The sequence below is a fragment of the Echinops telfairi genome, unplaced genomic scaffold (assembly GCF_000313985.2).
Source record: "Echinops telfairi isolate 266 unplaced genomic scaffold, ASM31398v2 ScPeMD7_9;HRSCAF=40, whole genome shotgun sequence".
In the NCBI taxonomy this organism is placed as follows: domain Eukaryota; kingdom Metazoa; phylum Chordata; class Mammalia; order Afrosoricida; family Tenrecidae; genus Echinops; species Echinops telfairi.
Window position 1 is genome coordinate 90,117,707 of NW_022103906.1, and position 8,852 is coordinate 90,126,558.

Consider the following 8,852-nt stretch of genomic DNA (forward strand, 5'->3'; position numbering starts at 1 on the left):
TATTGGTAATAGAAACCAACCTGAAGAACACATGAATCACAATAGAATTTTGCAAGATGTACTTCTGCACTGAAAATATCTTTTTAAATAACAAACATGGCAACTATACATGTGTACAAAATCAGATAGAAGACATGAGAATCGGTTGACTGCATCTGTGGGAAGAGACAATTGGAGAAGCTCAGTAGCAGCAGCGAAAAGAAAGCCAGGAGCCATCTATGGAACAGATCACTGGCTGCTCATATGCACATTTAGGTAAAAGCTAAAGAAAACTAAACTAAATCCAGGAGAGGCAAAACACAGCCTTGAGGACATTCCACAAGACCTTAGAGACCACCTCCATACAGATGTGATCCTTTGAACACTATTCAATGATTAAATGAGCTGTGCAATGACATCAAGCATACATCCTGAAAGATCTAAATGATTCTAAAAGGTCATTAGAAAAGAAAGAAAAGAAAGACCAAAGTGAATGTCTGAACAGATTCTGAAACTTGCTTTTGTAGGTAGAGTAGCTAAAGCAAGTAGAGTGAATGAAGGAAAAGAGATCAACAGAACCTTTCAAAAGGCAGCGCTACAAGACAAAGTATTACATTGAAAAGAGCAAACTTGGAGTTAGATCATCAAAAGGGAAGAACATGTTCAGCATATCTCAAGATGAAAGAACTGAAGAAAAAATCCAGTTTCTAGTTGTACTATTGAAAGGTCTTATAGGGAAAATATTGAATGATTAAGGAAGCATCAAAAGAAGATGGAAGAAATACACAGTCACTGTTCCAAAAAGAATGGGTCAACATTCAACCATTTCAAGCATTTACATATGATTGTGTTAGTCTGGATAGACTATAGAAACAAATGTATAGACACTCCTATGTGTATAAGAAAGAGCTTTATACACAAGAGCAATTGAATGTTGAGGAAACTTTCCAGCCCAGGCCAGATGAAGTCCATAAGTCTGATATTAGCCCATGTCTGATACCAATCTACAAACTCCTCTTCAGACTCATGCAACACATGCAATGACACCAAATCCAGGGAAATCACAGGCCAGTGGGTGGAAAGTCTGTGAATCCAGTGACATTGTTAGCATCTCAGCACTGGCAGGGGTCTCCACGTGGCTTCTCTGGCTCTGGAGCTCTGTCTGCATCAGCATGGCTCTATCAGTTGTTGTCAGGAATGTCTTTCAGGGAGTGAACTTGTATCCTGCCTCCAACAAGCTATTTATCTCCTTAGCACCTCCAAACGAGATCATCAAGCTGCGACCTGATTGACAGGCTAAACTCCACCCCTTTACTCTTAAGTCTCAAATCGACAACAGCTTATGTAACTACCACAATGATCAAGAAGTGATGGTATTGAAGGAATAAGTCCAAGCTTCACCAAAGGCATTAGTGAACAGCAAGTCTCCAGGAGTTGATGAAATACCAATTGAAATGTTTCAAAAAGTTGAATTTCAACGCTGGCAGAAGAAAAGAGTGATAATGATCGTTGTAAGGAAAAGGAAAAGCATGGACCAAAGGGAAGAGCTATGAAGGTGCTTGGCAGGTTCAAGTAGCGGCAAGTCCAATTCAGGAATAGAAGGTGGTTGTTACGCTATCTGCATATGTGGGTGCTTGGACACTGGTCTCTGGTGATAGGAAGCTTTGATGACTTTGAGTCTGGTAGTGAAAACAGCAATTGAAGAGGAGTGACCCAGCAATACTGTATGCAAATTAGAAAAGGGGACCAGGACTTTGTTTTTCTAAGAAAGAAACAAGTCAGTAATGATCTAGAATAGTACTGCCCAGGAAAAATATAATATGAACCGCATACATAATGTTAAATTTTCTTCTGGCCACATGATGAAAGCTTTCAAAAGATGAACTAATAAAAATTTTTGAAATATGTTTCCTTTATCTACTAAACTCATTTATTTAATGCATTTTATTTAACCAATACAAAAAAACCAACAAAATATTTTACATTATATTTTTTCATTCTCGGACTTCGCAAGCCACTGTGTGTTTTATCCTTACAAGTGCTCGCGTTGGCTACCATATTGATAGTTCAGAGAGAGTCAGAGGTGAGAATGGAAACGAATGAACCAAGCACAGAAAACATTCAATAGAGCCTACCAGACTTGCTGAGAAGTCACTGGAAAGTAATAGGGAAACACTGAGCAGCCACAGTTTGTAGCTGAAGAGACGGTGAAATGATCCGACTTCAGGGAGTATGTAGTCTAGCCAAGGGAATGCTTCAGTTTTAATAATGACTTGTGTGGAAATTGCTATTCTCAAGCAATTCTTTACTGCCAGTTACATCAGGTATTTTCCATGTAGAGAAAAGTACATGTAGTGTATTTTAAAATACACTAAAAATAAAGCCAAATTGCATTCAGGAAGGCAAATGCACAGTTGCTACTTCAGTATGAGCCTTCACAGCAATAAGAATAAAAAAAGGTAACATGTATTAATTTTTTTATGAATCAGAAAAAAATGATATGACTTTATCTTCATAACAGAAGCCCCGGCAGCACAGAGATTACGCACTTGAATACTACTTGAAAAATCGGCAGTTCAAATCTATCACCTGCTCCACAGAAGAAAGACTGACAGTCTGTTTCCATAACAACTTTCAGTCTAGGAAACCTCGTGGGCACTTCTTTCCTATAGGGCAGTCATGTGCCCAAGTCAATTAGAGAGCAGCGAGATTCATTTATTACTTGTTCATTCATTCATTTGTTTGTTTACTTAAAGCCTCATAATAGACCTATATGGTAGCTTAGTATAATTCCTATTTTGAACACTAAAAAGTGAGGCACAGAAATCATAAGTAAGTTGACCAATTTCACACAGTTATTTAGAAGCAGAACTGAGATTCATCATAATTATCTCAGGGGGGTTTTGTTTGTTTTGCAATAGTGAATTAGATACGATCATTTATGCTTTATAGAGATGAAAACCAAGGGTTTTAGATTAAGAACATTACCTAAAGAGAAGCTAACCGAAATCGCTTGCTGTTTGGCGGTGCTCTGTAACTAGATTTAATGCAATGTACCTTCAAATAAATGAAGAAACTAATTGTTGTTGGTGCAATTGTTTTTAACATGACGAAAATGGCCTTTCTTTTTAGGTACGTTGTTTTACTCCTTCTCTTGAAAAGAGTACAGGTCAAATAAGGACCAATATTCCAACTTAAGTAAAAATTTTATGGACCAGAAATTTAAGATGATGGAATAGTAGTAGTGATGAAACTTTCAAGTTGGAATTAGAACAACTCTTTAATCTATAAAAAATCAGCAAGAGAAGAAAGCAGATCAGTCAGTCGTGACTGCTTTGGGGGTTGGACGATCCTTTCACAGGGGTCGCCTAATACCATCGGAAAACACATATTTATGATGGTCTTAGGAACGAGACACCACTCCTCTATGTCTCCAGGCGGGTCCGCCCACATGCAGACAAGCCCACATGCGAGTCCCCATCGTGATGACAGCATCACGCCAACCCCATCACATACACCCTGTACAAATACAGGTGTATGTGACAGGGCTGGAGCTATATTGTACTTACGCGGACCAGTTACACATGTATAGAGAGGAGCTACTGTGTAGAAAGCAGTTACTGTGTTGAAAGCAGCTACTCTGTTAAAAGCAGCTACTGTGTTGAAAGCAGCAGTGTTGGAAGTAAAATGACACTTCACGAATTATAATTACTGGGTAAATGTAAAAATCATGTACTGTAAAATCATCAATCACTGCAAAAAAAAATCTGTACTTAATCTGGGTGCTGATCAGTCTTTTTTATTCAGCTGTGGTTGATGTGAATACTGCCCCCTTGTGATAGGAACAGGTATGCAGTAAAACAACACAGAGAATGGTAATTTATAGAAAACTTTAATGAACTGTATTGACTGAACTATGCCATGCATCATCTTTTGTATTATTGAGGCTATTGTTATATATTAGTTTCATTAGCAAACCATCCCATGACAATGGATCATGTAGAGAAGCACATTAAGAAAAGAAATACAGTGAGGATATTGTGTAGCATGCTTTTACCTCAATAATTACAACTAGAATTAAGAAACCACAATGTGTTATTTGTTGTGAAGTTCCATCAGCTGAATCTATGAAGTCAAACAAACTAAAATGCCATTTTGATAGCAAGCATCTAATCTTTGCTGGCTAGGATACCAACTATTCTAGAAGCAAAGCTGATGGACTCAAGAAAGTCAGACTTGACACTGGTGGCAAGTACCACAAACAAAACGTAGCAGCCGTTGAAGCTGCATATTTGGTGGCACTCAGAATTGCCAGAGCTATGAAACCTCACACCATTGCTGAGGATTTACTGTTGCCAGCAGCCAAAGACATTGTTCGAGTTATGATCAGAGACAAATTTGTTATGAAATTGAGTGCAATTTCCTTATCTAACGACACTGTCCGCAGGAGAATAGATGACATGTCTGCTGGTATTCTTGATCAGGTAATCCAGGAAATTAAATTTGCTCCACTTCCAATATTTAGTATCCAGTTTGATGAATATACAAATGATGAATCTACAAACAAGTTACTGGTTTCCGTGAGGTATATTAATAATGGTGACTTTAACGATGAGTTTCTTCTTTGCAAACCTCTTGAAATGACGACTACTACACGTGATGTATTTGACACAGTTGGTTCATTTCTGAAAGAGCATAAGATCTCTTGGGAAAAGGTTTGTGGTGTTTGCACAGAGGGTGCCCCAGCTATGCTAGGATGTTGATCTGCATTTCAACATTTGGTACTGAATGAGTCACCAAAGGTCATCGGAACTCTCAGCATGATTCTTTGGGAAATTTTAGCAAATTTTGGCAAATTTTAGCAACGAAGACGCTGTCACAAGAGTTACAAAAAGTAATGAAATGTGTCATAAGTTCTGTCAATTTTGTAAAGGCGAGCACTTTAAACAGTCAACTGTTTTTGCAACTGTACAATGAGTTGGACGTACTGAATAATGCTCTGCTATTGCACACTGGTGAGATAGCTGTCGAGAGGAAAAATTTCACAACATGTTTTTGAGCATCATGATGAATTCAAAACGTTTTTTTAATCAGAAAGCAAGACCGCAGTTCGAAGCACGTTTCAGCAACAAAAGTGAACTGCAGAAAATACCTTACTTGGTTGACATCTTTGCCATCTTGAATGAGTTAAATTTATCACTGCAAGGACCAAATGCAACATGCCTCAATTTGTCTGAAAAGATCTGGTCATTCCAAATGAAACTTCAGCTTTGGCAAAAAAAAAAAAAGTGAACGAAAATAAAATTTACATGTTGCCTGTATTATCTGCTTTCTTTGAGGAACATGACATTGTACCAGACAAAAGGATTACAATGATAATTTCTGTGAAAGAACACTTGCATGTGCTTGCAGACGAAATTTCATCGTACTTTCCAAATCTACCTGACACCCATTTGCACTTGCCAGAAGCCCGTTCACAGTCAGAGTTGAAGATGCTCCTGAGACAGCACAAGAGGAGTTCGTTGAACTTATTAACAGCGATGCAGCAAGAACTGAATTCTCTACAATGCCAGTTACAAAATTCTGGATCAAGTGTTTGCAGTCATATCCTGTTCTGTCTGAGACTGTGTTGTGCCTCCTTCTTCCATTTCCTTCATGGTCACTCCTATACATCTGGTTTCTTCTTTTTAGAAGCATAGCAGGGGACATTGGTGGGAAATTTAGAACTAGCAACAACAAATACAAGGAAGGAGAAATGTCCTAAAATAGATTGTGATGATGATTACACAGCCCTGTCGAACATGATTGAACTATTGAAAAGTATGGTCTATGAATTATATGTTGATATGAGGGCAAGAAATGTATAAGTTTTAGTTATTTGAATGTTACTTATATATAATGCTACCCACCAGTAGTAGTATCCTAGATCATGGTATCTAGGAATAAGTAGTAAAATATATTAAGACATTCCTAAAGGACAAAGATCTGTGGTGGCACAATGGTTAAGCACTAGGCTGATAAACCAAAGGTTGATGGTTTGAATCTGCCCAGAGATGCCTCTGGGAAAAGACTGTTTCTGTAAAGACAGCAACCTAGAAACCTCTGTGGGGAAGTTCTACTCTGTCACATGGGATCGTTGTAAGTTGAAATCTACTCTACAACACTGTACAAGGCTGGATCTTCTAAAGAAATAAAGCCAGTGACAGATACATAAGTAAAAAAGTTCATGTAAAGGAATAAATTCATATCAAGTTAGTGGCCCGGCCCTGTCCAACTCAAGTTCATGGGTCAAATACTAGCTGGAGGTCCTCCAGACTCCCACAGCTGTCGGCCATGAAGTAAAGTGGAAAGCCAGGAGATCCCAAGCCAGTAGGTACAGAGTCACTGGAATCTAAAGTCAGCAGGGTCATGGCTATGTCTCCCAAGGTCAGCAGGCCATGTGGGCAGCTGTCCCCCAAATCCATATACAAGATCCAAGCAAGGTAGGAAAAAGAAGAGGGGAAAGAGAGGGGTCAGTTTTCCACATCTCTGAATAGGTCTCCCCCTCAATGGCACAGCATTAGGCTGTGTCCTCATTGAGAGGTTGGACTCCACTCAGACTTGCCCACAGGTGCAGCAAGGTGACCCAAACCGGACCATCACAAACACCCAATATTAACCGCAAGAGATAAGGAGTTGCTCTGGCTGGGTCAACCTTCCTTGTATCTATGTGCATATTGCACTTAAGTTCTTAATGGTCACACCTGGATTGTGAGTCCTTTGATGTTTGCCCACCACTTCTCCATCACAGTAGCTCTAATATCATCCACTACCACAAAACGTTGAGGAGTGATGAACAAATTTGAAGTCATAAAAATCCCATGAGATATGGAATTAAAAGACATCAGTTCTAGTCTCCGCTTTCATTGTGGGTGAACCACTTTATTAACCAAGTTTTTAAAGAAAACAGTCAAATGTAAGGATGAAAGTTAGATACTTTTGGAGGGGAATTTCAAGGTCAGAGCAGAAAGAATGAGGAGGAAAAAAAGAGAGCAGGGTAGTAAAGGACGATGCAGGAAAATGGCACATGAGGTGTCACCCTATTCTAGTCAATGACTGCACACCAACAATTAGTAAGTGGCACGTCATTCACAAGGCCTATTCACTTGGAAAAAACAGCTAAAGGCTCCCTACTTCAGGTTTGCATCATCTGGCTTCCGGGTGATTGATCACGAAGGGAGAAGACATCCATTACACGATATTTTACTTCACTCTGGAAATGGAGTTGCAAAAAGGTGGGAGATGTATTCTGACCAACCCACTAAAGGAGACTGATAGGCACCATTGAATCTGCTCCAGCTCACAGAGACGCTATGCATAATAGAACGAAATACTGCATGGTCCTGCCTCATCCTCACCATTGTTCCTATCCCTGAGCCTGTTGATGTATCCCCTCTGACAATCCCTCTGGCCGATGGCCTTCCTCTTTTTTTGCCATCTCTCCACGTTACCAACATGATGTCCTTGTCCAGGGACTGGTCTCTCTGACAATATATGCAAAGTATGTAAGATGAAGTCTTGCCACCCTTGCCTCTAAGGAGCACTCTGGCCACGCTTCTTCCAATACTGATTAGTTTGTCCTTTTATCAGTCCATGGGACTTTCGATATTCTTCTGCAGCACCCCAATTCAAATGCATCGATTCTTCTTAGGTTTTCCTCATTCAATGTCTAACTTTCTCATGCGCATGAGGCAATGGAAAATACCATGGCTTGGATTAGGCTCACCTTAGTCCTCAAAGTAACATCCTTGCTAGTCACTACGCTAAAGAACCCCTGTGCAGCATATTTAGCTAATGCAACTGGTCTTTTGATCTCTTGGCTGCTGTATCCATGAGCATTGATTGTGGATCCACGTAAGACAAAATCCTTGACAACTTCAGCCTTTTGTCCATTGATCATGCTGCTACTAATTGGTCCAGCTGTGAGGATTTTAGGCTTACTTGCTTTGAGTTGTAATCCATACTGCAGGCTATAATGCTGGATTTTCATCAGCAAGTGCTTCAAGTCCTCTTCACTTTCAGCAAGTAAGATTGTGTCATCTGCACACCACTGGTTATGAATAAGCCTTCCTTCACTCCCGATGCCATGCTCTTCTTCATCTAGTCCAGCTTCTCTGATGATTTGCTCAGCATATAGATTGAACAAGCAGGGTGAGAGGATACAACCATGACACACATATTTCCAGATATTAAAACATTCAGTATTCCCTTCTTCCATTCACACAACAGCTTCTTGACCCATTTACAAGTTCCAAATGAGCACTATGAAGCGTTCCAGAATTCCCATTCTTTTTAACGTGACGCATAGTTTCTTATGGCCCACGCAGTTGATTTCCTCTCATAGTGAATGAAGCATCTTCTGTTATTCTCTGCTTTGAGGCAAGGTCCATCTGACATCATCATTTGCTCCATGTCCTCTTCTGAATCTGGCTGAACTTCTGACATTTTCCTGTCAATGTACGCCTATAACCATCATTGAATCATCTTAAGCAAAATTTTATTGTGTGCAATATCAATGATATAGTTCTATAGTGTGAGCATTCTGTTGGGTCATCTTTCTTTGGAATGAGTACAAATATGGATCTCTTCCACCAGTTGACCAATTAGCTGTCTTCCAAATTTCCTGGCATAGACAAAGGAGAGCTTCTAGTGCTGCATCAGCTTATTGAAACATTTCAATGGGAATTCCATTAATTCCAAGAGCCTTGTTTCTAGCTAATGCATTCAGTCCTTTTTGAACTTCTTCCTTCAGCACTATTGATTGTTGCTCATATGGTCCTTCCTGAAAGGGTGGACTGCCCACTAGTTCTTTTTTGTACAGTGACTCTGTATAT